Source organism: Oncorhynchus mykiss, chromosome 12 (genome assembly GCF_057628025.1).
Source record: "Oncorhynchus mykiss isolate SJ-2025 chromosome 12, ASM5762802v1, whole genome shotgun sequence".
Classification (NCBI taxonomy): domain Eukaryota; kingdom Metazoa; phylum Chordata; class Actinopteri; order Salmoniformes; family Salmonidae; genus Oncorhynchus; species Oncorhynchus mykiss.
Window position 1 is genome coordinate 25,175,459 of NC_143033.1, and position 24,396 is coordinate 25,199,854.

At 43.1% G+C, this 24,396-nt stretch overlaps 1 long non-coding RNA gene across 1 annotated transcript in view; it reads right to left on the reverse strand.

Annotated features, from left to right (window-relative positions):
- LOC149979106 (uncharacterized) overlaps positions 1-8,927 on the reverse strand; it is a 203,828-nt gene extending 194,901 nt beyond the window's left edge. The window contains exons 1-2 of the long non-coding RNA XR_016484946.1: positions 8,615-8,927; positions 8,185-8,246 (exon numbers count right to left, since the gene is read on the reverse strand). This is a non-coding gene — a long non-coding RNA (uncharacterized LOC149979106). The remainder of the gene's footprint in view (positions 1-8,184; positions 8,247-8,614) is intronic.
- Between the last annotated feature and the right edge of the window lie 15,469 nt (positions 8,928-24,396).

Here is a 24,396-nt window from a genome sequence, read left to right on the forward strand (position 1 = left end):
CCCCATTTTCTCCAAAACACAATAGAGGCAGGATACTTGTCCACATGATTAAGCATACATTTAATGTAACAAAAAATTACATTAACTCATTTTCAACCAAATGAGCAGTTACTGCCTTTTTGCTTGGGAGGGCAGCATAGGATACACAGAGGGGTGTTGTTACCCTCGCGTTTTATCCATTGAGATATAGATTCATGGAATCACTTGCGAATTGAAGGAAAATTATGAAACACAGAGAGATTTTAAAAATTATTAATCAAAGTCAAATCAAATCTAATGTATTTATATAGCCCTTTGTACATCAGCTGATAACTCAAAGTGCTGTACAGAAACCCAGCCTAAAACCCCAAACAGCAAGCAACCTAGGAAGAAACCTAGAGAGGAACCAGGCTATGTGCGGTGGCCAGTCCTCTTCTGGCTGTGCCGGGTGGAGATTATAACAGAACATGGCCAAGATGTTCAAATGTTCATAAATGACCAGCATGGTCAAATAATAATAAGGCAGAACAGTTGAAAATGGAGCAGCAGCATGGCAAGGTGGACTGGGGACAGCAAGGAGTCATCATGTCAGGTAGTCCTGAGGCATGGTCCAAGGGCTCAGGTCCTCCGAGAGAGAGGAAGAAAGAGAGAAAGAGAGAATTAGAGAGAGCACACTTAAATTCACACAGGACACCGAATAGGACAGGATAAGTACTCCAGATATAACAAACTGACCCTAGCCCCCCGACACATAAACTACTGCAGCATAAATACTGGAGGCTGAGACAGGAGGGGTCAGGAGACACTGTGGCCCCATCCGATGACACCCCCGTACAGGGCCAAACAGGAAGGATATAACCCCACCCACTTTGCCAAAGCACAGCCCCCACACCACTAGAGGGATATCTTCAACCACCAACCTACCATCCTGAGACAAGACCGAGTATAGCCCACAAAGATGGGGGGGGGGGGGGGGGGGGGGGGGGGCGCCAACCCAGACAGGAAGACCACATCAGTGACTCAACCCACTCAGGTGACGCACCCCTCCCAGGGACGGTATGAAAGAGCCCCAGTAAGCCAGTGACTCAGCCCCTGTAATAGGGTTAGAGGCAGAGAATCCCAGTGGAAAGAGGGGAACCGGCCAGGCAGAGACAGCAAGGGCGGTTCGTTGCTCCAGAGCCTTTCCGTTCACCTTCACACTCCTGGGCCAGACTACACTCAATCATATGACCCACTGAAGAGAAGAGTCTTCAGTAAAGACTTACAGTAAAGGTTGAGACCAAGTTTGCGTCTCTCACATGGGTAAGCAGACCATTCCATAAAAATGGAGCTCTATAGGAGAAAGCCCTGCCTCCAGCTGTTTGCTTAGAAATTCTAGGGACAATTAGGAGGCCTGCGTCTTGTGACCGTAGCGTACGTGTAGGTATGTACGGCAGGACCAAATGAGAGAGATTGGTAGGAGCAAGCCCATGTAATGCTTTGTAGGTTAGCAGTAAAACCTTAAAATCAGCCCTTGCCTTGACAGGAAGCCAGTGTAGGGAGGCTAGCACTGGAGTAATATGATAATTGTTTTTGGTTCTAGTCAGGATTCTAGCAGCCATATTTAGCACTAACTGAAGTTTATTTAGTGCTTTATCCGGGTAGAAGGAAAGTAGAGCATTGCAGTACTCTAACCTAGAAGTAACAAAAGCATGGATTAATTTTTCTGCATCAGTTTTGGACAGAAAGTTTCTGATTTTTGCAATGTTACGTAGATGGCAAAAAGCTGTCCTTGAAACAGTCTTGATATGTTCGTCAAAAGAGAGATCAGGGTCCAAAGTAAGCCGAGGTCCTTCACAGTTTTATTTGAGACGACTGTACAACCATTAAGGTTAATTGTCAGATTCAACAGAATATCTCTTTGTTTCTTGGGACCTAGAACAAGCATCTCTGTTTTGTCCGAGTTTAAAAGTAGAACATTTGCAGCCATCCACTTCCTTATGTCTGAAACACAGGCATCTAGCGAGGGCAATTTTGGGACTTCACCATGTTTCATTGAAATGTACAGCTGTGTGTCATCTGCATAGCAGTGAAAGTTAACATTATGTTTTCGAATTACATCCCCACTATGTAAAATATATAGTGAAAACGGAACCTTGAGGAACACCGAAATTTACAGTTGATTTGTCAGAGGACAAACCATTCACAGAGACAAACTGATATCTTTCCGACAGATAAGATCTAGACCAGGCCAGAACTTGTCTGTGTAGACCAATTTGGGTTTACAATCTCTCCAAAATAATATGGTGATCGATGGTATCAAAAGCAGCACTAAGGTTTAGGAGGCCGACAGGACAACTGAGCTTTGAAGGAATACGCAGATTTAAAGAGGACTCCGTAATTTGCTTTCTAATAATCATGATATTTTCCTCAAAGAAGTTAATGAAATTATCACTGCTGAAGTGAAAGCCATCCTCTCTTGGGGAATGCTGCTTTTTAGTTAGCTTTGCGACAGTATCAAAAAGGAATTTAGGATTGTTCTTATTTTCCTCAATTAAGTTAGAAAAATAGGATGATCGAGCAGCAGTAAGGGCTCTTCGGTACTGCACGGTACTGTCTTTCCAAGCTAGTCGGAAGACTTCCAGTTTGGTGTGGCGCCATTTCCGTTCCAATTTTCTGGAAGCTTGCTTCAGAGCTCGGGTATTTTCTGTGTACCAGGGAGCTAGTTTCTTATGAGAAATGTTTTTAGTTTTTAGAGGTGCAACTGCATCTAGGGTATTGCGCAAGGTTAAATTGAGTTCCTCAGTTAGGTGGTTAACTGATTTTTGTCCTCTGGCGTCCTTGGGAGGACAGAGGGAATCTGGAAGGACATCAAGGAATCTTTTTGTTGTCTGTGAATTTATAGCACGACTTTTGATGTTCCTTGGTTAGGGTCTGAGCAGATTATTTGTTGCAATTGCAAACGTAATAAAATGGTGGTGCGATAGTCCAGGATTATGAGGAAAAACATTAAGATCCACAACATTTATTCCATGGGACAAAACTAGGTCCAGAGTATGACTGTGACAGTGAGTGGGTCCAGAGACATGTTGGACAAAACCCACTGAGTCGATGATGGCTCCGAAAGCCTTTTGGAGTGGGTCTGTGGACTTTTCAATGTGAATATTAAAGTCACCAAAGATTAGAATATTATCTGCTATGACTACAAGTTCCGATAGGAATTCAGGGAACTCAATGAGGAACGCTGTATATGGCCCAGGAGGCCTGTAAACAGTAGCTATAAAAAGTGATTGAGTAGGCTGCATAGATTTCATGACTAAAAGCTCAAAAGACGAAAATGTCTTTTTTTTTTGTAAATTGAAATTTGCTATCGAAAATGTTAGCAACACCTCCGCCTTTGCGGGATGCATAGGGGATATGGTCACTAGTGTAGCCAGGAGGTGAGGCCTCATTTAACACAGTAAATTCATCAGGCTTAAACCATGTTTCAGTCATGCCAATCAGATCAAGATTATGATCAGTGATTAGTTCATTGACTATAATTGCCTTTGAAGTAAGGGATCTAACATTAAGTAGCCCTATTTTGAGATGTGAGGTATCATGATCTCTTTCAATAATAACAGGAATGGAGGAGGTCTTTATCCTAGTGAGATTGCTAAGGCGAACACCGCCATGTTTAGTTTTGCCCAACCTAGGTCGAGGCACAGACACGGTCTCAATGGGGATAGCTGAGCTGACTACACTGACTGTGCAAGTGGCAGACTCCACTATGCTGGCAGGCTGGCTAACAGCCTGCTGCCTGGCCTGCACCCTATTTCATTGTGGAGCTAGAGGAGTTAGAGCCCTGTCTATGTTGGTAGATAAGATGAGAGCACCTGTATTTTAATCAAATCACTGTGTTTTTGATTCATCAATATATTGTGTGTGTAGAAAGGCTCTCCAACCCTGCTGCATATATATATATATATATATACACTGCTCAAAAAAACAAAGGGAACACTAAAATAACACATCCTAGATCTGAATGAATTAAATATTTTTATTAAATACTTTTGTCTTTACATAGTTGAATGTGCTGACAACAAAATCACACAAAAATGATCAATGGAAATCAAATGTATCAACCCATGGAGGTCTGAATTTGGAGTCACACTCAAAATTAAAGTGGAAAACCACACTACAGGCTGATCCAACTTTGATGTAATGTCCTTAAAACAAGTCAAAATGAGGCTCAGTAGTGTGTGTGGCCTCCACGTGCCTGTATGACCTCCCTACAATGCCTGGGCATGCTCCTGATGAGGTGGTGGATGGTCTCCTGAGGGATCTCCTCCCAGACCTGGACTAAGGCATCCGCCAACTCCTGGACAGTCTGTGGTGGATGGTGGATGGAGCGAGACATGATGTCCCAGATGTGCTCAATTGGATTCAGGTCTGGGGAACGGGCGGGCCAGTCCATAGCATAAATGCCTTCCTCTTGCAGGAACTGCTGACACACTCCAGCCACATGAGGTCTAGCATTGTCTTGCATTAGGAGGAACCCAGGGTCAACCGCACCAGCATATGGTCTCACAAGGGGTCTGAGGATCTCATCTCGGTACCTAATGGCAGTCAGGCTACCTCTGGCGAGCACATGGAGGGCTGTGCGGCCCCCCCAAAGAAATGCCACCCCACATCATGACTGACCCAACGCCAAACCGGTCATGCTGGAGGATGTTGCAGGCAGCAGAATGTTCTCCACGGCGTCTCCAGACTGTCACGTCATTCACATGTGCTCAGTGTGAACCTGCTTTCATCTGTGAAGAGCACAGCGCCAGTGGCGAATTTGCCAATCTTGGTGTTCTCTGGCAAATGCCAAACGTCCTGCACGGTGTTGGGCTGTAAGCACAACCCCCACCTGTGGACGTCGGGCCCTCATACCACTCTCATGGAGTCTGTTTCTGACCGTTTGAGCAGACATATGCACATTTGTGGCCTGCTGGAGGTCATTTTGCAGGGCTCTGGCAGTGCTCCTCCTGCTCCTCCTTGCACAAAGGCGGAGGTAGCGGTCCTGCTGCTGGGTTGTTGCCCTCCTACGGCCTCCTCCACATCTCCTGATGTACTGGCCTGTCTCCTGGTAGCGCCTCCATGCTCTGGACACTACGCTGACAGACACAGCAAACCTTCTTGCCACAGCTCGCATTGATGTTCCATCCTGGATGAGCTGCACTACCTGAGCCACTTGTGTGGGTTGTAGACTCCGTCTCATGCTACCACTAGAGTGAAAGCACCGCCAGCATTCAAAAGTGACCAAAACATCAGCCAGGAAGCATAGGAACTGAGAAGAGGTCTGTAGTCACCACCTGTAGAACCACTCCTTTATTGGGGGTGTCTTGCTAATTGCCTATAATTTCCACCTGTTGTCTATTCCATTTGCACAACAGCATGTGAAATGTATTGTCAATCAGTGTTGCTTCCTAAGTGGACAGTTTGATTTCACAGAAGTGTGATTGACTTGGAGTTACGTTGTGTTGTTTAAGTGTTCCCTTTATTTTTTTGAGCAGTGTATATATATATATATATATATAGTACCAGTCAAAAGTTTGGACCCACCCACTCATTCCAGGGTTTTTCTTAATTTTTTTGCATTTTCTACATTATAAAATAATAGTGAAGACATCAAAACTATGAAATAACACATGTGGAATCCTGTAGTAACCAAAAAAGTGTTAAACAAATCAAGATATGTTTTATATTTGAGATTCTTCAAAGTAGCCACCCTTTGCCTTGATGACAGCTTTGCAAACGCTTGACATTCTCTCAACCAGCTTCATGAGGTTGTCACCTGGAATATATTTCAATTAACAGGTGTGCCTTGTTAAAAGTTAATTTGTGGAATATTTTTCCTTCATAATGCGTTTGAACCAATCAGTTGTGTTGTGACAAGGAAGGGGTGGTATACAGAATATAGACCTATTTGGTAAAATACCGAGTCCATATTATGTCAAGAACAGCGCAAATAAGCAAAGAGAATCAACAGTCCATCATTACTTTGAGAAATGAAGGTCAGTCAATCCGGAAAATGGCAAGAACTTTGAAAGTTTTTTCAAGTGCAGTCGAAAAAAAACATCAAACTCAATGATGAAACTGGCTCTCATGGGGACCGCCACAGGAAAAGAAGACCCATAGTTACCACTGCTGCAGAGGATATGTTCATTAGAGTTACCAGCACTTCAGATTGCAGCCCAAATAAATGCTTCACAGAGTTCAAGTAACAGACACATCTCAACATCAACTGTTCAGAGGAGACTGCGTGAATCAGGCTATCATGGTTGAATTGCTGCAAAGACACCACTACTAAAGGACACTAATAATAAGAAGAGACTTGTTTTGACCAAGAAACAAGAGCAATGGACATTAGAACGGTGAAAATCTGTCCTTTGGTATGATGAAGAAATGTGAGATTTTTGTTTCCAACCAGTCTTTGTGAGACGCAGAGTAGTTGAACGGATTATCTCCGCATGTGTGATACCCATCGTGAAGCATGGAGGAGGAGGTGTGATGGCATGGGAGTTCTTTGCTGATGACACCATAAAGCACAGAGGAGGAGGTGTGATTCTGCTGGGGTGCTTTGCTGGTGTCGTTGTTAGTGATTTATTTAGAATTCAAGGCACACTTAACCAGCATGGCTACCACAGCATTCTGCAGTGATACGCCATCCCACCAGGTTTGCGCTTAGTGGGACTATCATTTGTGTTTGTTTTTTTGTTGTTGTTTTTTTTCACCTTTGTTTAACCAGAAGGGCTAGTTGAGAACAAGTTCCCATTTGCAGCTGCGACCTGGCCAAGATAAAGCAAAGCAGTGTGACACAGACGACAACACAGAGTTACACATGGAGTAAACAATAAACAAGCCAATAACACAATAAACAAGTCAATGACACAGTAGAAAAAAGAAAGTCTATATACAGTGTGTGCAAAAGGCATGAGGAGGTAGGCAATAAATAGGCCATAGGAGCGAATAATCACAATTTAGCAGAATAACACTGGAGTGATAAATGAGCAGATGATGATGTGCAAGTAGAGATACTGGTGTGCAAAAGAGCAGAAAAGTAAATAAAATAAAAACAGTATGGGGATGAGGTATGTAGATTGGGTGGGCTATTTACAGATGGACTAGGGGCGGCAGGGTAGCCTAGTGGTTAGAGCGTTGGACTAGTAACCGGAAGGTTGCGAGTTCAAACCCCCGAGCTGACAAGGTACAAATCTGTCGTTCTGCCCCTGAACAGGCAGTTAACCCACTGTTCCCAGGCCGTCATTGAAAATAAGAATTTGTTCTTAACTGACTTGCCTGGTTAAATAAAGGTAAAATAAATAAAATAAAAATGTACAGCTGCAGCGATCGGTTAGCTGCTCAGATAGTTGATGTTTAAAGTTGGTGAGGGAAATAAAAGTCTCCAACTTCAGCAATTTTTGCAATTCGTTCCAGTCACTGGCAGCAGAGAACTGAAAGGAAAGGCGGCCAAATGAGGTGTTGGCTTTGGGGATGATCAGTGAGATATACCTGCTGGAAGGTGTGCTACCAGTGGGTGTTGTTATCGTGACCAGTGAACTATGATAAGGTGGAGCTTTACCTAGCATAGACTTATAGATGACCTGGAGCCAGTGGGTCTGGTGACGAACATGTAGCGAGGGCCAGCCGACTAGAGCATACAGGTCGCAGTGGTGGGTGGAATAAGGTGATTTGGTAACAAAATGGATGGCACTGTGATAGACTGCATCCAGTTTGCTGAGTAGAGTATTGGAAGCTATTTTGTAGATGACTTCGCCGAAGTCGAGGATCGGTAGGATAGTCAGTTTTACTAGGGTAATTTTCGCAGCGTGAGTGAAGGAGGCTTTGTTTTGCGAAGTAGAAAGCCGATTCTAGATTTGATTTTGGATTGGAGATGTTTAACCTTTCTGATCTCCCCATCCCGGATCCGGGTTCGTGAATACAGACTCAAGCTCATTACCATAACGCAACGTTAACTATTCATGAAAATCGCAAATGAAATGAAATAAATATGCTAGCTCTCAAGCTTAGCCTTTTGTTAACAACACTGTCATCTCAGATTTTCAAAATATGCTTCTCAACCATTGCAAAACAAGCATTTGTGTAACAGTATTGATGGCTAACGTAGCATTTAGCATTAGCATTCAGCTGGCAACATTTACACAAAAAAACAGAAAAGCATTCAAAAAAATAATTTACCTTTGAAGAACTTCAGATGTTTTCAATGAGGAGACTCTCAGATAGCAAATGTTCAGTTTTTCCTGAAAGATTATTTGTTTAGGACAAATCGCTCCGTTTTCTGCGTCACGTTTAGCTATGAAAAAACCCCTGTATCCAGGATTGTGTAAATCTATCAGCAAGCTCATTAGCATAACACAACGTTAACTATTTATAAAAATCGCAAATGAAATGAAATAAATACGCCATCTCTCAAGCTTAGCCTTTTGTAAACAACACTGTCATCTCAGATTTTCAAAATATGCTTCTCAACCATAGGAAAACAATAATTTGTGTAAAAGTAGCTAGCTAGAGTTAGCATTTCGCGTTAGCATTTAGCGTTAGCATTAGCGTTAGCATCCAGCACGCAACATTAACAAAAACATAAAAGCCTTCAAATAAAATCATTTACCTTTGAAGAACTTCTGATGTTTTCAATGAGGATACTCTCAGTTAGATAGCAGATGCTCAGTTTTTCCAAAAAGATTCCTTGTGTATTAGAAATAGCTCCGTTTTATACATCACATTTGGCTACCAAAAAAAATCCATAAATTCAGTCCTCAAAACGCAAACTTTTTTCCAAATTAACTCCATAATATCGACTGAAAACATGGCAAACGTTGTTTAGAATCAATCATCAAGGTGTTTTTCACATATCTCTTCATTGATACATCGTTCTTGGACACATGCTTTCTCCCCTGAATCAAATGGTAAAGTAGAAGCAGCTGGCAATTGCGCACCGAATTCGACGCAGGACACCAGGCGGACACTTGGAAAATGTAGTCTCTTATGGTCAATCTTCCAATGATATGCCTACAAATACGTCACAATGCTGCTAAGACCTTGGGCGAACGACAGAAAGTGTAGGCTCATTCGTTGCGCAATCACAGCCATATAAGGAGAGAATGGAAAACAGAGCTTCAGAAATTCTGCTAATTCCTGGGTGATGCATCATCTTGGTTTCGCCTGTAGAATGAGTTCTGGGGCACTTACAGACAAAATCTTTGCAGATTCTGAAACTTCAGAGTGTTTTCTTTCCAAAACTGTCAAGAATATGCATAGTCGAGCATCTTTTCGTGACAAAATATCGCGCTTAAAACGGGAACGTTTTTTATCCAAAAATGAAATAGCGCCCCTAGAGCTCTAACAGGTTAATAGTCTGGAAGGAGAGTTTATAGTCTAGCCAGACACCTAGGCATTTATAGTTGTCCACATATTGTAGGTCGGAACCATCCAGGGTGGTGAAGCTAGTCGGGTGGGCGGGTGCGGGGTCCAAGGAAGGGCCAGAAGTACAGCATACAGAATGGTGTCGTCTTCGTAGAGGTGGATCAGGGAATCACCAGCAGCAAGAGCAACATCATTGATATGTACAGAGAAAAGAGTCGGCCCAAGAATTGAACCCTGCGGTACCCCAATAGAGACTGCCAGAGGTCCGGAAAACATGCCCTCCGATTTGACACACTGAACTCTGTCTGCAAAGTAGTTGGTGAACCAGGTGAGGCAGTCATTAGAAAAACCAAGGCTATTGAGTCTGCCGATAAGAATACGGTGATTGACAGAGTTGAAAGCCTTGACCAGGTAGATGAGGACAGCTGCACAGTACTGTCTTTTATCGATGGCGGTTATGATATCGTTTAGTACCTTGAGCGTGGCTGAGGTGCACCCATGACCGGCTCGGAAGACGGATTGCACAGCGGAGACGGTACGGTGGGATTCGAAATGGTCAGTGATCTGTTTATTATCTTGGCATTCGAAGACTTTAGATAGGCAGGGCAGGATGGATATAGGTCTGTAACAGTTTGGGTTGAGGGTTAGACCGCGGCAGCTTTCCAATCTTTAGGGATCTTGGACGATACGAAAGAGAGGTTGAACAGGCTGGTAGTAGATGTTGCAACAATGGTGGCAGATAGTTTTAAAAAGAGAGGGTCCAGATTGTCCAGCTGATTTGTATGGGTCCAGGTTTTGCAGCTCTTTCAGAACATCTGCTGTCTGGATTTGGGTGAAGGAGAAGCTGGGGAGGCTTGGGCAAGTAGCTGCGGGGGAGGTGGAGCTGTTGGCCAGGGTTGGAGTAGCCAGGAGGAAGGCATGGCCAGCCGTTGAGAAATGCTTATTGAAATGTTTGATTATCATGGATTTTTCAGTGGTGACCGTGATACCTAGCCTCAGTGCAGTGGGCAGCTGGGAGGAGGTGCTCTTGTTCTCCATGGACTTTACAGTGTCCCAAAACTTTTTGGAGTTAGAGCTACAGGATGTGAATTTCTGCTTGAAAAAGCTAGCCTTTGCTTTCCTGACTGACTGCGTGTATTGGTTCCTGACTTCCCTGAAAAGTTGCATATCGTGGGGACTATTCGTTGCGATTGCAGTCTGCCACAGGATGTTTTTGTGCTGGTCGAGGGCAGTCAGGTCTGGAGTGAACCAAGGCCTATATCTGTTCTTAGTTCTGCATTTTTTTAACGGGGCATGCTTATCTAAGATGGTGAGGAAATTGCTTTTAAAGAACGACCAGGCATCCTCGACTGACGGGATGAGGTCAATATCCTTCCAGGATACCCGGGCCAGGTCGATTAGAAAAGCCTGCTCGCAGAAGTGTATTAGGGAGCGTTTGACAGTGATGAGTGGTGGTCGTTTGACCGTGGACCCTTAGTGGATACAGGCAATGAGGAAGTGATCGCTGAGATCCTGATTGAAAACAGAGGAGGTGTATTTGGAGGGTAAGTTCGTCAGAATAATGTCTATGAGGGTGCCCATGTTTACGGATTTAGAGTTGTACCTGGTGGGTTCCTTGATGATTTGTGTGAGATTGAGGGCCTCTAGCTTAGATTGTAGGATGGCCGGGGTGTTAAGCATATCCCAGTGTAGGTCACCTAACAGAACAAACTCTGAAGCTAGATGGGGGGCGATCAATTCACAAATGGTGTCCAGGGCACAGCTGGGAGCGGAGGGGGGTCAATAGCAGGCAGCAACAGTGAGAGACTTATTTCTGGAGAGGTAAACATTTTTAATAACAAGTTCAAAATGTTTGAGTATAGACCTGGAAAGTATGACAGAACTTTGCAGGCTATCTCTGCAGTAGATTGCAACTCCTCCCCCTTTGGCAGTTCTATCTTGACGGAAAATGTTGTAGCTGGGTATGGAAATCTCAGAATTGTAGGTGGCCTTCCTAAGCCAGGATTCAGACACGGCAAGGACATCAGGGTTGGCGGAGTGTGCTAAAGCAGTGAGTAAAACAAACTTAGGGAGGAGGCTTCTGATGTTGACATGCATGAAACCAAGGTTTTTACTTTTCACAGAATTCAACAATTGAGGGTGCCTGGGGACACGCAGGGCCTGAGTTTACCTCCACCTCACCCACGGAATAGTGGAGGAATAGGATGAGGGTACGGCTAAAGGCTATCAAAACTGGTCGCCTAGAGCGTTGGGGACAAAGAATAAAAGGAGCAGATTTCTGGGCGGGGTAGAATAGATTCAGGGCATAATGTGCAGACAGGGTATGGTGGGGTGCGGGTACAGCGGAGGTAAGCCCAGGCACTGAGTGATGATAAGAGAGGTTGTATCTCTGGATAAGCTGGTTATAATGGGTCACCGCATGTGTGGGAGGTGGGATAAAGGAGGTATAATGAGTGGAACTAGGGGCTCCATTGTAAACTAAAACAATGATAACTAACCTAAACAACAGTATACAGTATACATATACATATTGACATATGAGAGAGACATACAGCGAGGCATAAAGTAATCACAGGTGTTGATTTGGAGAGCTAACTAAAACAACAAAAGGTAAAATGGCGATGACTGGTCGGTTAACTACACACAGAGCCTGAGTTCGTGGCTGGGGCCGACAGATGAAAAAAAAATTAAAAAATAAACAGAATGGAGTACCGTGATTAACGGACAGTCCAGCCGGCATCAGCTATGTAGCCAAGTGATCATAGGGTCCAGGGGGCAGCAATAGATGGAACAGGGAAGCCGCGGTGTAGTCGTTACAATGCTAGCACGCGGGCGGCACGGCATGTAAAGTTAGTAGCCCGGGGCTAGTAGAAGCGTCTGCTCCAACGGAGGCCGCTTGAAAGCACAGCGGATGGAGTATTTGTCGGCAGACCTGTCGTGGTGGTGCGCAGTGTTGACTAAGGTATTGTAGTTGTAGTAATTTAGTGATTTAATTTTCTATCTGGGAGATGCACCTGGCTCACGGTTAACCGGTGCTAGCTTCGGGGCAGGGGCGTTAGCCACTATAGCCACTCGGTAGCAGCGGTGATCGGGTGCCAAGGTCCAGAGCTTACGGATCCGGTGGAGTAGTGGATTCTAGCCGTGTTTGGGTGGAGTCCGGGTGAACAACTGAGTAGGCCGGGAGGTGGGCCTCAGGGATAGTTTCGGTACTGGGTAACTCGGTGGGTGCTAGCTAGCTGTGAAAATCAGGAGAATGGTCCAGGGATTACGTCAGGAATCCAGCGTTGTAGTGGAGAGACAGTCCATTACTGGTAGGCTGGCGAGAATTATCCAAGCTAAAAAAAGGGCTGGTACCTGTGCAGAAGGTAAAGGCCGCTAGCAGTGGCTAACAATGACTAAATAGCTTGTAGCTAATTAGCTGGTTAGCTTCTGATGGCTAGGTGGTTCTTGCTATAAGGTTTAACAATTAAAAAATAATAGCGGTTCCGTATCACATTGGGTGAGACAGGTTACAGGAAGGTATAATTGAACTAAAATGGAGAAGAGATTGAAAATACAATTTAAATATATACAAAAAAAGACGAAAAAATACAAAAGTACACGAGAGGACGAACAAAACACATCTGCACTGCTACACCACCTTGGATTACTTCAACAGGGCAATGACCCAAAACACACCTCCAGGCTGTGTAAGGGCTATTTGACCAGGAAGTTGACCTGGTCTCTACAATCACCCGACCTCAAACCAATTGAGATGGTTTGGGATGAGTCGGATCGCAGAGTGAAGGAAAAGCAGCCAACAAGTGATCAGCATATGTGGGAACTCCTTCAAGACTGTTGGAAAAGCATTCCTCATGAAGCTGGTTGAGAGAATGCCAAGAGTGTGTAAAGCTGTCATCAAGGCAAAGGGTTGCGACTTTGAAGAATCTCAAATATAAAATATTTTTTGATTTAACACTTTTTTGGTTACTACATGATTCCATATGTGTTATTTTAGTTTTGTTTTCTTCTTTATTATTCTACAATGTAAAAAATAATAATAAAACAATTATTTTGAATTTTCTCTTACTGTTGGCCTTCATATGACACTCTCTCCTTGAGGAAAGGGGGGATGTCATGATCCCTTTATTATAGCTATGACAATCTTTCCCACTTTGTGTGTGTGCCACCATCAGTCCTCCCATGATCAGCATTTCACTCTGATCACACGGGAAGTGAGGAGAGATCTCCCTATGATTGAACTGATCCACCCCCCATTTTACCCAATTCACATTATCTCTGTAGCTAAAAGTAAACTGTGGAAGCAGTTGTTTTAGTCCTGGCTCTTCCCAAATTTCACTCAGTGTTTTGAGTGTGATTCATCCATGTGTAGTTTATAGTGTATAGGATAAGAAGAGTAGGAGGGAATAGATAGACAAATAAACAGCACCTACAAGTGGGAAGCACATACGACTTAAGTTAAAAGTTTTGAGAATGACACAAATGTTAATTTCCACAAAGTTTGCTGCTTCAGTGTCTTTAGATATTTTTGTCAGATGTTACTATGGAATAATGAAGTATAATTACAAGCATTTCATAAGTGTCAAAGGCTTTTATTGACAATTACATGAAGTTGATGCAAAGAGTCAATATTTGCAGTGTTGACCCTTCTTTTTCAATACCTCTGCAATCCGCCCTGGCATGCTGTCAATTAACTTCTGGGCCACATCCTGACTGATGGCAGCCCATTCTTGCATAATCAATGCTTGGAGTTTGTCAGAATTTGTGGGTTTTAGTTTGTCCACCCGCCTCTTGAGGATTGACCACAAGTTCTCAATGGGATTAAGGACTGGGGAGTTTCCTGGCCATGGACCTAAAATATCGATGTTTTGTTCCCCGGGCCACTTAGTTATCACTTTTGCCTTATGGCAAGGTGCTCCAATATGCTGTTCCTGGATGGTTGGGAGAAGTTGCTCTCGGAGGATGTGTTGATACCATTCTTTATTCATGGCTGTGTTCTTAGGCAAAATTGTGAGTGAACCCACTCCCTTGGCTGAGAAGCAACACATGAATGGTCTCAGGATGCTTTACTGTTGGCATGACACAGGACTGATGGTAGCGCTCACCTTGTCTTCCCCGGACAAGCTTTTTTCCAGATGCCCCAAACAATCGGAAAGGGGATTCATCAGAGAAAATGACTTTACCCCAGTCCTCAGCAGTCCAATCCCTGTACCTTTTGCAGAATATCAGTCTGTCCCTGATGTTTTTCCTGGAGAGGAGTGGCTTCTTTGCTGTCCTTCTTGACAGCAGGCCATCCTCCAAAAGTATTCGCCTCACTGTGCAGATGCACGCACACCTGCCTGCTGCCATTCCTGAGCAAGCACTGTACTTGTGGTGCCCTGATCCCGCAGCTGAATCAACTTTAGGAGACGGTCCTGATGCTTGCTGTGCTTTCTTGGGCGCCCTGAAGCTTTCTTCACAACAATTGAACCGCTCTCCTTAAAGTTTTTGATGATCCGATAAATGGTTGATTTAGGTGCAATCTTACTGGCCGCAATATCCTTGCATGTGAAACCCTTTTTGTGCAAAGCAATGATGACGGCACGTGTTTTCTTGCAGGTAACCATGGTTGACAGAGGAAGAACAATGATTCCAAGCACCACCCTCCTTTTGAAGCTTCCAGTCTGTTATTCAAACTCAATCAGCATGACAGAGTGATCTCCAGCCTTGTCTTCATCAACACTCACACCTGTGTTAACGAGAGAATCACTGACATGATGTCAGCTGGTCCTTTTGTGGCAGGGCTGAAATGCAATGCAATTTTTTGGGGGGATTCGGTTCATTTGCATGGCAAGAGGGACTTTGCAATTAATTGCAATTCATCGGATCACTCTTCATAACATTCTGGAGTGTATGCAAATTGCCATCATACAACCCAAACTGAGGCAGCAGACTTTGTGAAAATGTATATTTGTGTCATTCTTAAAACTTTTGGACACGACTGTACAGTGGGGTCCGCAATTATTGGATCTCTTGATAAAGATGAGCAAGAAATACTATACAAAATAGATAATACAAATACTGAAGTTTATTGTATGCCCTCCAAAAATATTATTTTATGCTAATACAGTTTTCATCAGAGAAAGTGATTTTGTTTAACAAGTAATGACACTGAGCCTTTTTCTAAAATGTGTTATGAGATTGGAGAACAAATTGAGAGGGATATTAGACCATTCCTCCTTACAAAATCTTTCCAGATCCGTGATATCCTTCATCTCCTAGGGTTAGACGTTTCGTTAAAGGGTTATGGTTAGGGTTAAGGTTAGGGTTAGCTAGCTTGCTAAGTGGTTGCAAAGTAGACTAAAAGTTGTAAGTAGTTGCTAATTAGCTAAAATGCTAAAGTTATCCGTGGTGATATTTGAACAAGCTTTGGGTTGCTAGATGTTTGCGTTATACGCCTACTCATCCACCCTGACCAGCCACCCTACTTGTGTTTTTGCCTTGAGTAAACTTCTGTCTTAATTAACCTTACCAAACGTAACATATCATACTAATTTGAGTGTCCCTGGATTTACATTAACTATGTTATGTCTTGTCTATGATACCAGGCTGCAAAATCAACATTTTGCAATTGCCATCTCAGTCTGCGGACTTGAACCCTATTGAAAACATGCGGTTTGAATTGAAGAGGATAGTCCAAAAGCGCATACGAAGGATATCAAGGATATGGAAAGATTATGTATGGAAGAATGGTCTAAGGTCCCTCTCAATGTGTTCTCCAATATCGTAAAACATTTTAGAAAAAGCCTTAAGGTTGTTATCTTCATAAGGGGTGGGTGCTGGAGTATTGCAAAAAACAGGGCACCTTTTTATTACTTATTGAGCAAAATCTCCTCCTCTAAGCAATTGTATTAGTATAAAATAATAACATTTTTCATTTGTTTCAAGTATTTGTATTTTTTTTATTTTAAAGTAGGTTTTGGTCATCTTTATTGAGGGATCCAATAATTCCAGACCCCACTGTATGTGATCAGCTGGCAAAATGTGACATTTTCAAATTTTCTAAAGAAATCAAGACTGGACAGCTGAACTCTGCCATGTTGTTATCGTATAAATCCTCATATTGGTCTTAGATGTCACGTATCTCATTTATGGACACACTCCAGTGACACTGGCAGGAGGCGAAGCCAAGTCGAATAGTATCAGTCTCACTGTGTTTGGGTTGGTGTCAGGTCTGCTTACGCACTGAGGAGTCTCCTTTCACAACCACATCCCACTGTACATAATTGCAAAGTGGTGACATTCACAGATTTGGAAACCACCGCCACACCACCGACACCTTTTGTAATCAATATGGATCTATACTTAACACACTTAAAATCATGCAAGACTCAAGGGGCAAAAGAAATGCAAGAAACTACATCTAACCATTCATGATAAAACTGCATGAAGTCTAAATCATGAATGCTCCAATGCAATAGAGAGCCAAAGATATACAATGTCATATAGTGCCAAGTTATTGATCCAATCCAAGGCCTAGACATCTGTCTCTTCAGAACAGACTTCTACCTCAATTAGTGTGTCACAAATCCCCCCAAAAAAGGCTGAACGCTGCAAACAACCATACTGTAGAAATACCATCCTCCCCATACAACACTTGCCAGTCACATTCTGTTAAAGGTCCCCAAAGCACACACATCCCTGGGTTGCTCCTCTTTTCAGTTTGCTGCAGCTAGTGACTGGAACGAGCTTCAACAAACATTCAAACTGAACAGTTTTATCTCAATCTCTTCATTCAAAGACTCAATCATGGACACTCTTACTGACAGGTGTGGCTGCTTCACGTGATGTATTGTTGCCTCTACCTTCTTGCCCTTTGTGCTGTTGTCTGTGCCCAATAATGTTTGTACCATGTTTTGTGCTGCTACCATCATGTGCTGCTGCCATGTTGTGTTGCTACCATGTTGTGTTGCTACCATGTTGTTGTCATGTTGTGTGTCATGTGTTGGTGCTATGCTATGTTGTTGTCTCTTGGTGGTTTGTACTATATTTTTTATTAAATGTTTAATTAAATTAAAGTTTAATTTTAGTTTAGTTTAATTAAATTTAATTTAATTTAATTAAAATGTTTAATTCTTCCACAAGGTGTTTTGTTGATGGTGGTGAAAAACACTGTTTTAGGTGCCACTCTAGAATCTCCCAGAAGTAGTGCTCAATTGGGTTGAGATTCCGTGACTGAGAGACGCACGCACCCTTTAAACCCCCTATGCTCCTTTGAAACCCCTCTTTCAAAGTCACTGAGATCTCTTCTTCTAGCCATGGTAGCCAAAATAATGGGCAACTGGCCATTTTTATACATGACCCTAAGCATGATGCGATGTTAACTGCTTAATTAACTCAGGAACCACACCTGTGTGGAAGCACTTGCGTTCAATATACCCTGTACTTTGTATCCCTCATTTACATAAATACCTGTAAATCCGAGACACTCGGATGCATTATTTTGTGGATGTCCAGCCATTTTGTATGATATGTTACGAATTACAATTTGTATGATATGTTACGAATTTCCTAAACGTACAATATGTTAGCTAGGTAGCTAGGTGGCTGACACTAACATTAGCTAGCTTGCTAACGTTAGCTAGACTAGGGTTTAGTGTTACATTTAGGAGATAGGTTAAAAGATGAAGGTTATGAGTAGGAATTGCCTACTAATTTCTAACTAATTGGTTGATGATGTAATTGGAAACACTTATCTTCTATCTTTAGAAATAGAAATGCAACATCTTCACATACAGTATGTTGATGTTGGGGTGGTGCTGGAGATGATGAATATGAAGTTGAAAAATTGTAAGGGAAACTGATTTTGTCCCAAATGTCAAGTTTGTAACCATACACTTTAAAATCCCATTAGCCTGTTGTCCTCAGGATCTTTATGCAAATATGTTGGGATATCCCTGTCCTTTAGAACATCATTGCTACTAGCGCCTTGATGCCTGTAGGTTCTCCATTCCTAAGGTTCTGACCTTTCAATGTATTGTTTTGTGGTTGAACTGTGCCGCCAGAGACCCAGAGATTCTATCAGAGCTGTAGCCAAAGCTTTCCCCTCTCACCTGGGTTTACTCCGTCATACCCAGCGCACTGACAGAGAATATATTGTATTTGTAATAGCACAATGGGGATAGTGTCCACATATAACATGTTTCACACAACAATGCCTAACACAGAAAGGCCTGCGGCGAGAGTCCATTCTGATGGACAGAGAAGGGGAGAGACGGTTATAGGACTGAGCAGGACTTGTAGGCGTTCGGCACAAACAGTCCCTTGACAGAAAGAAACAAAAGAACATCTGGCTATTTTCAGCCACTGCCCTTCATGTGAATTTTGGCACTCAGGTCTGTAAATTGACAGGTGATAAGTTCACAGATATCCCACCTGACAGGCTGTGAGGGACAAAGAGAGGAATGACCCTTTCAACAGGTATCCTTGGACCCAATGAAGGCCTCCTCTAGGCTCCAGGCCATGGCAGGTACTCCATGGTGGGGGGTCACGTCACTCTGGATGTAGAGACCCCACTCTAACACACACTCTGAGAGGCCAGTCAGCTTAACACACATTGACAGCTGTCATATGGTACATGGCATCATTAACACACAGACCACTAGATCTATGACATCTTCCTTTCAAGTCCCCTAATACCAACATGTACAGCAGGAGAGAGACCCAAATTCATCATGACACATTTTCATCCTGAACAGGAGAGAATGAATCCTACTGAGGTTATTGCCCGGAGCAGAGGTGCCCGTCACTCAGGCCAAGAGAGAACGTCATAAAAGGCCACTAGTTTCCTGATGAGATCTCATCCGTCTCTGTGACACCAGCAGGGACAGGACGTTGAGAGTGGGGGCACAGGAGGAGGGAGGGGGCAGGGGCAGATTTTTCAAAGGAGAAGGCCTGTAGCCCAAGGGCTTGGTGTCATTTAGATCCAATCACAATCCAGCACGCAATCAAAACTGACAGGTTGCATATGTTAAAAAGCCAATCTTTGCTGCCAGCCAAAGGTCCCCAAAAATAACAAAAACAAAACCTGGAGGGGAAGAGCAAAAATGTCTTTAGACAAATGTGTTGTTTTTTTCTCTCTGACTTTTTGTTAATCTTACCTGGTCATCCATGAAAACATACAGTTAGCCACAAGGCATGTTTGGTGGCCGAGCCGAGCGTTGGACAGTGTGGGAGAGTGTGCCCTGGACCCTCAGCGGCCATCTTGTGTCTGTCTCAGAGGTTTCAGCATGCTGTATCTGGGTGTCTGTCTGGGCTGAGAGGATGCAGTAGCTGAGGCTCTGATATACTGAGGCCAATCTGAGTCTAGTTGACCAACTCTGCATCTAAACGTGTGTTTGAAAGTGAAACCATGTTTTACTTCTTATAGAGACTATTACAAATAATAGTTTATTTATTTGGATAGGAATAAAAAACGTACAAAAAAGTAATTGCACATATTGTTGTTGGACATTGCTTTCATCAGATTCATGTTTTTTTCTGAATGTGCAAGCTATATGCACGTAACTGCCAAAATAAAGGAAACACAAACATAAAGCGTCTTAATAGGGCTTTGGGCCACCACGAGCCGCCAGAACATCTTCAATTTGCCGTGGCATAGACTCAAGATTCTACAAGTCTCTGAAACTCTATTGGAGGGATGCGACACCATTCTTCCATGAGAAATTCCATCATTTGGTGTTTTGTTGCTGGAGGTGAAAAACACTGTTTCAGGTGCCACTCCAGAACCTCCCATAAGTAGTGTTCAATTAGGTTGAGATCTGGTGACTGAGGCACGCACGCACACCCTTTAAACCCACTATGCTCCTTTGAATCCGCTCTTTCAAAGTAACTGAGATCCTATCTTCTAGCCATGGTAGCCAAAATAATGGGCAACTGGGCATTTTTATGCATGACCCTAAGCATGATGGGATGTTAATTGCTTAATTAACTCAGGAACCACACCTGTGTGAAAGCACCTGCTTTCAATAAACTTTGTATCCCAAAGTCTGTGTACGACATAGCAATATACTTTTTTAGATTTTACTCAAGTGTTTGCTTTATTTTGGCAGTTACATATATATTGTGTGTGTCCTAAGAGCAGTGACATCTGTGTGTTTGTGCCTCATCTGCAGCACCATGTCCCTGTTACACACAGGAGGCCAAGCCACCGTTAGTGTCACTGACCTGTCACTCACCCTGGGAAGGACAACCAGGTCATCAGCTGTGGGATGCAACCCTCCCTATGCTTATAAGACAATTGTGCATGAGGAAAATGTATCTGCAGAGAATATAGACGTTGTGAAATAATCCCTTTTGAGTTCTTCTGCACTGTGATACGTTTTGTCAAATCATAACAGATAAACTAAACCCCCTGACCCTTGACTTGGCACCATTATTGTGAAAGGGTAAGCATTCTTTGTCTGGAGACTGTTATCACAGGACAAAGGGTACAGAAAACTGTCAATAACAGATTGTGGCATTTGGGCCATGGGGAGGGAGTGACAATGTCCAGGCACACAATCACTTTCTACCCACACCTTCTCTTCCTCCATCCCACCCTCTCATCCCTGGGGCTGGACACTCAGAGGGACCAGGAACAAGCTACAAAGTTCAGATCTAATGCACCCCAGTCCCATTCCCCATGTCCAATGTGAATGAGTTATTCTAGGAGATTGTAACCTGGATTGGCTTACTCCAGCCTCTGATAGTTTGACGAATTGTTCACTTGACTTTAACCTGACTCAAATAATCTCCAAACCTACACAAATTAATGTAAGAAACCAAGACAATAACACGCTGGTTAACCCTTATTTGACAAATATTTATTGAGTAGTGTCTTTGCTAATGACATCAGTGATCACTGTCCTACTGAATGTATTAGAGATACCAAAATTAAAAACATTGATCCTCGTATGATTATGAAGACTACCACATGTATTAGAGATACCAACATTGAAAACATTGATCCTTGTATGATTATAAAGACTACAGTTGTGGCCAAAAGATTTGAGAATTACATAAATATTAATTTCCACAAAGTTTGCTGCTTCAGGGTCTTTAGATATTTTTGTCAGATGTTACTATGGAATGCTGAAGTACAATTACAAATTGTGAGGGAGCCCACTCCCTTGGCTGAGAAGCAACCCCACACATGAATGGTCTCAGGATGCTTTACTGTTGGCATGACACAGGACTGATGGTAGCGCTCACCTTGTCTTCTCCGGACAAGCTTTTTTCCAGATGCCCCAAACAATCGGAAAGGGGATTCATCAGAGAAAATGACTTTACCCCAGTCCTCAGCCGTCCAATCTCTGTACCTCTTGCAGAATATCAGTCTGTCCCTGATGTTTTTCTTGGCTTCTTTGCTGTCCTTCTTGACACCAGGCCATCCTCCAAAAGTCTTCGCCTCACTGTGCATTCAAATGCACTCACACCTGCCTGCTGCCATTCCTGAGCAAGCTCTGTACTTGTGGTGCCCCGATCCCGCAGCTGAATCAACTTTAGAAGACGGTCCTGGCGCTTGCTGGACTTTCTTGGGTGCCCTGAAGCCTTCTTCATAACAATTGAACCGCTCTCCTTGAAGTTCTTGATGATCCGATAAATGGTTGATTAAGGTGCAATCTTACTGGCAGCAATATCCTTGCCTGTGAAGCCCTTTTCGTGCAAAGCAATGATGACGGCACGTGTTTCCTTGCAGGTAACCATGGTTGATAGAGGAAGAACAATGATTCCAAGCACCACCCTCCTTTTGAAGCTTCCAGTCTGTTATTCGAACTCAATCAGCATGACAGAGTGATCTCCAGCCTTGTCTTCGTCAACACTCACACCTGTGTTAACAAGAGAATCACTGACATGATGTCAGCTGGTCCTTTTGTGGCAGGGCTGAAATGCAGTGGAAATGTTTTTGGGGGGATTCAGTTCATTTGCATGGCAAATAGGGACTTTGCAATTAATTGCAATTCATCTGATCACTCTTCATAACATTCTGGAGTATATGCAAATTGCCATCACATAAACTGAGGCAGCAGACTTTGTGAAAATGAATATTTGTGTCATTCTCAAAACTTTTGTCCACGACTGTACATGACCAAAAGTACATGGACACCTGCTTGTCGAACATTTCATTCCAAAGTCATGGGCAGTAATATTGAGTTGGTCACCCCTTTGCTGCAATAACAGCATCAACTCCTCTGGGAAGGCTTTCCACATGATGTTGGAACATGCTGCGGGGACATGCTTCCATTCATCCCCAATAGCATTAGTGAGTTCGGGTCACTGATGTTGGGCGATTAGAACTGAACAGGCAGTCGACGTTCCAATTCATCAAAAAGGTGTTCGATGGGGTTGAGGTCAGGGCTCTCTGCAGGCCAGTCAAGTTCTTCCACACCGATTTCGACAAACCATTTCTGTATAGACCTTGCCTTGTGCATAGTGACATTGTCATGCTGAAACATGAAAGAGCCTTCCCCACACTGTTGCCACAAAGTTGGAAGCACAAAATGATCTAGAATGTCATTGTATGATGTAGCATTAAAATTTCCCTTCAATGGAACTAAGGGGCCTAGCCCGAACCATGAAAAACAACCTCAGACCATTAATTCTCATCCAAACTTTACAGTTGGCACAATGTATTGGGGACTCCTGGAATCAACCAAATACAGATTTGTCAGTCGGACTGACAGATGGTGAAGCGTGATTCATCACTCCAGAGAATGCGTTTCCACTGCTCCAGAGTCCAATGGTGGCGAGCTTTACAAAACACCAGCTGACACCTGGCATTGCGCATGGTGATGTTAGGGTGTGAGTGGCTGCTCGGCCATGTAAACCCATTTCATGAAGCTCCCGACAAACAGTTATTGTGCTGGCATTGCGTCCAGAGGCAGTTTGGACCTCAGTAGTGAGTGTTGCAACCGAGGACAGACGATTTGTATGTGCTACATGTTTCAGCACTCGGCAATCACGTTCTGTGAGCTTGTGTGGCCTATCACTTCACAGCTGAGCTGTTATTGCTCATAGACATTTCCACTTTACAATAATAGCACTTACAGTTGACCAAGGCAGCTTTAGCAGGGCAGAAATTTGACGAACTGACTTGTTGGGAAGGTGGCATCCTAATACGGAACCCAAACCGGCTGCGCACGTGCACAAATGTATTTTGTCCCCCTACACCAAACGCGATCACGACACACAGATTAAAATATCAAAACAAACTCCGAACCAATTACATTAACTTGGGGACAGATCGAAAAGCATTAAACATGTATGGCAAATTAACTAGTTAGTTTGCACTTGCTAGCTAATTTGTTGTATTTAGATAGCTTGCTGTTTCTAGCTAATTTGTCCTGGGATATAAACATTGAATTGTTATTTTACCTGAAATGCACAAGGTCCTCTACTCCTGCAATTAATCCACACATAAAAGGGTCAACCGAATCGTTTCTAGTCGTCTCTCCCAGGCTTTTTCATCTTTGAACTTATATGATGATAACATAGATTAACATAGATTTCTAAATTCATTTTGCAACGCTTGCGCACGCGATGCGAGCGGTGTAGTCAGGGTACAAGACAGTGACATGTTGAAAGTCACTGAGCTCTTCAGTTAGACCATTCTACTGACAATGTTGTCTATGGAGATTGCATGGATACGTGCTCAATTTTATACACCTGTCAGCAACGAGTGTGACTGAAATACCCAAATCCACTAATTTGAAGGAGTGTCCACATACTTTTGTAAAGGGCATTCAGAAATTATTCAGACCCCTTGACTTTTTTACAGCCTTATTCTAAAATATATATTTTTCCCTCCAATCTATACACAATATCCCATAATGACAAAGCAAAAAGTTTTTTGCAAATATATTTAAACAAAAAAAACTGAAATATCACATTGACCTACAGTGGGGAGAACACTGCCGATTTTGCAGGTTTTCCTACTTACAAAGCATGTAGAGGTCTGTAATTATTATCATAGGTACACTTCAACTGTGAGAGACGGAATCTAAAACA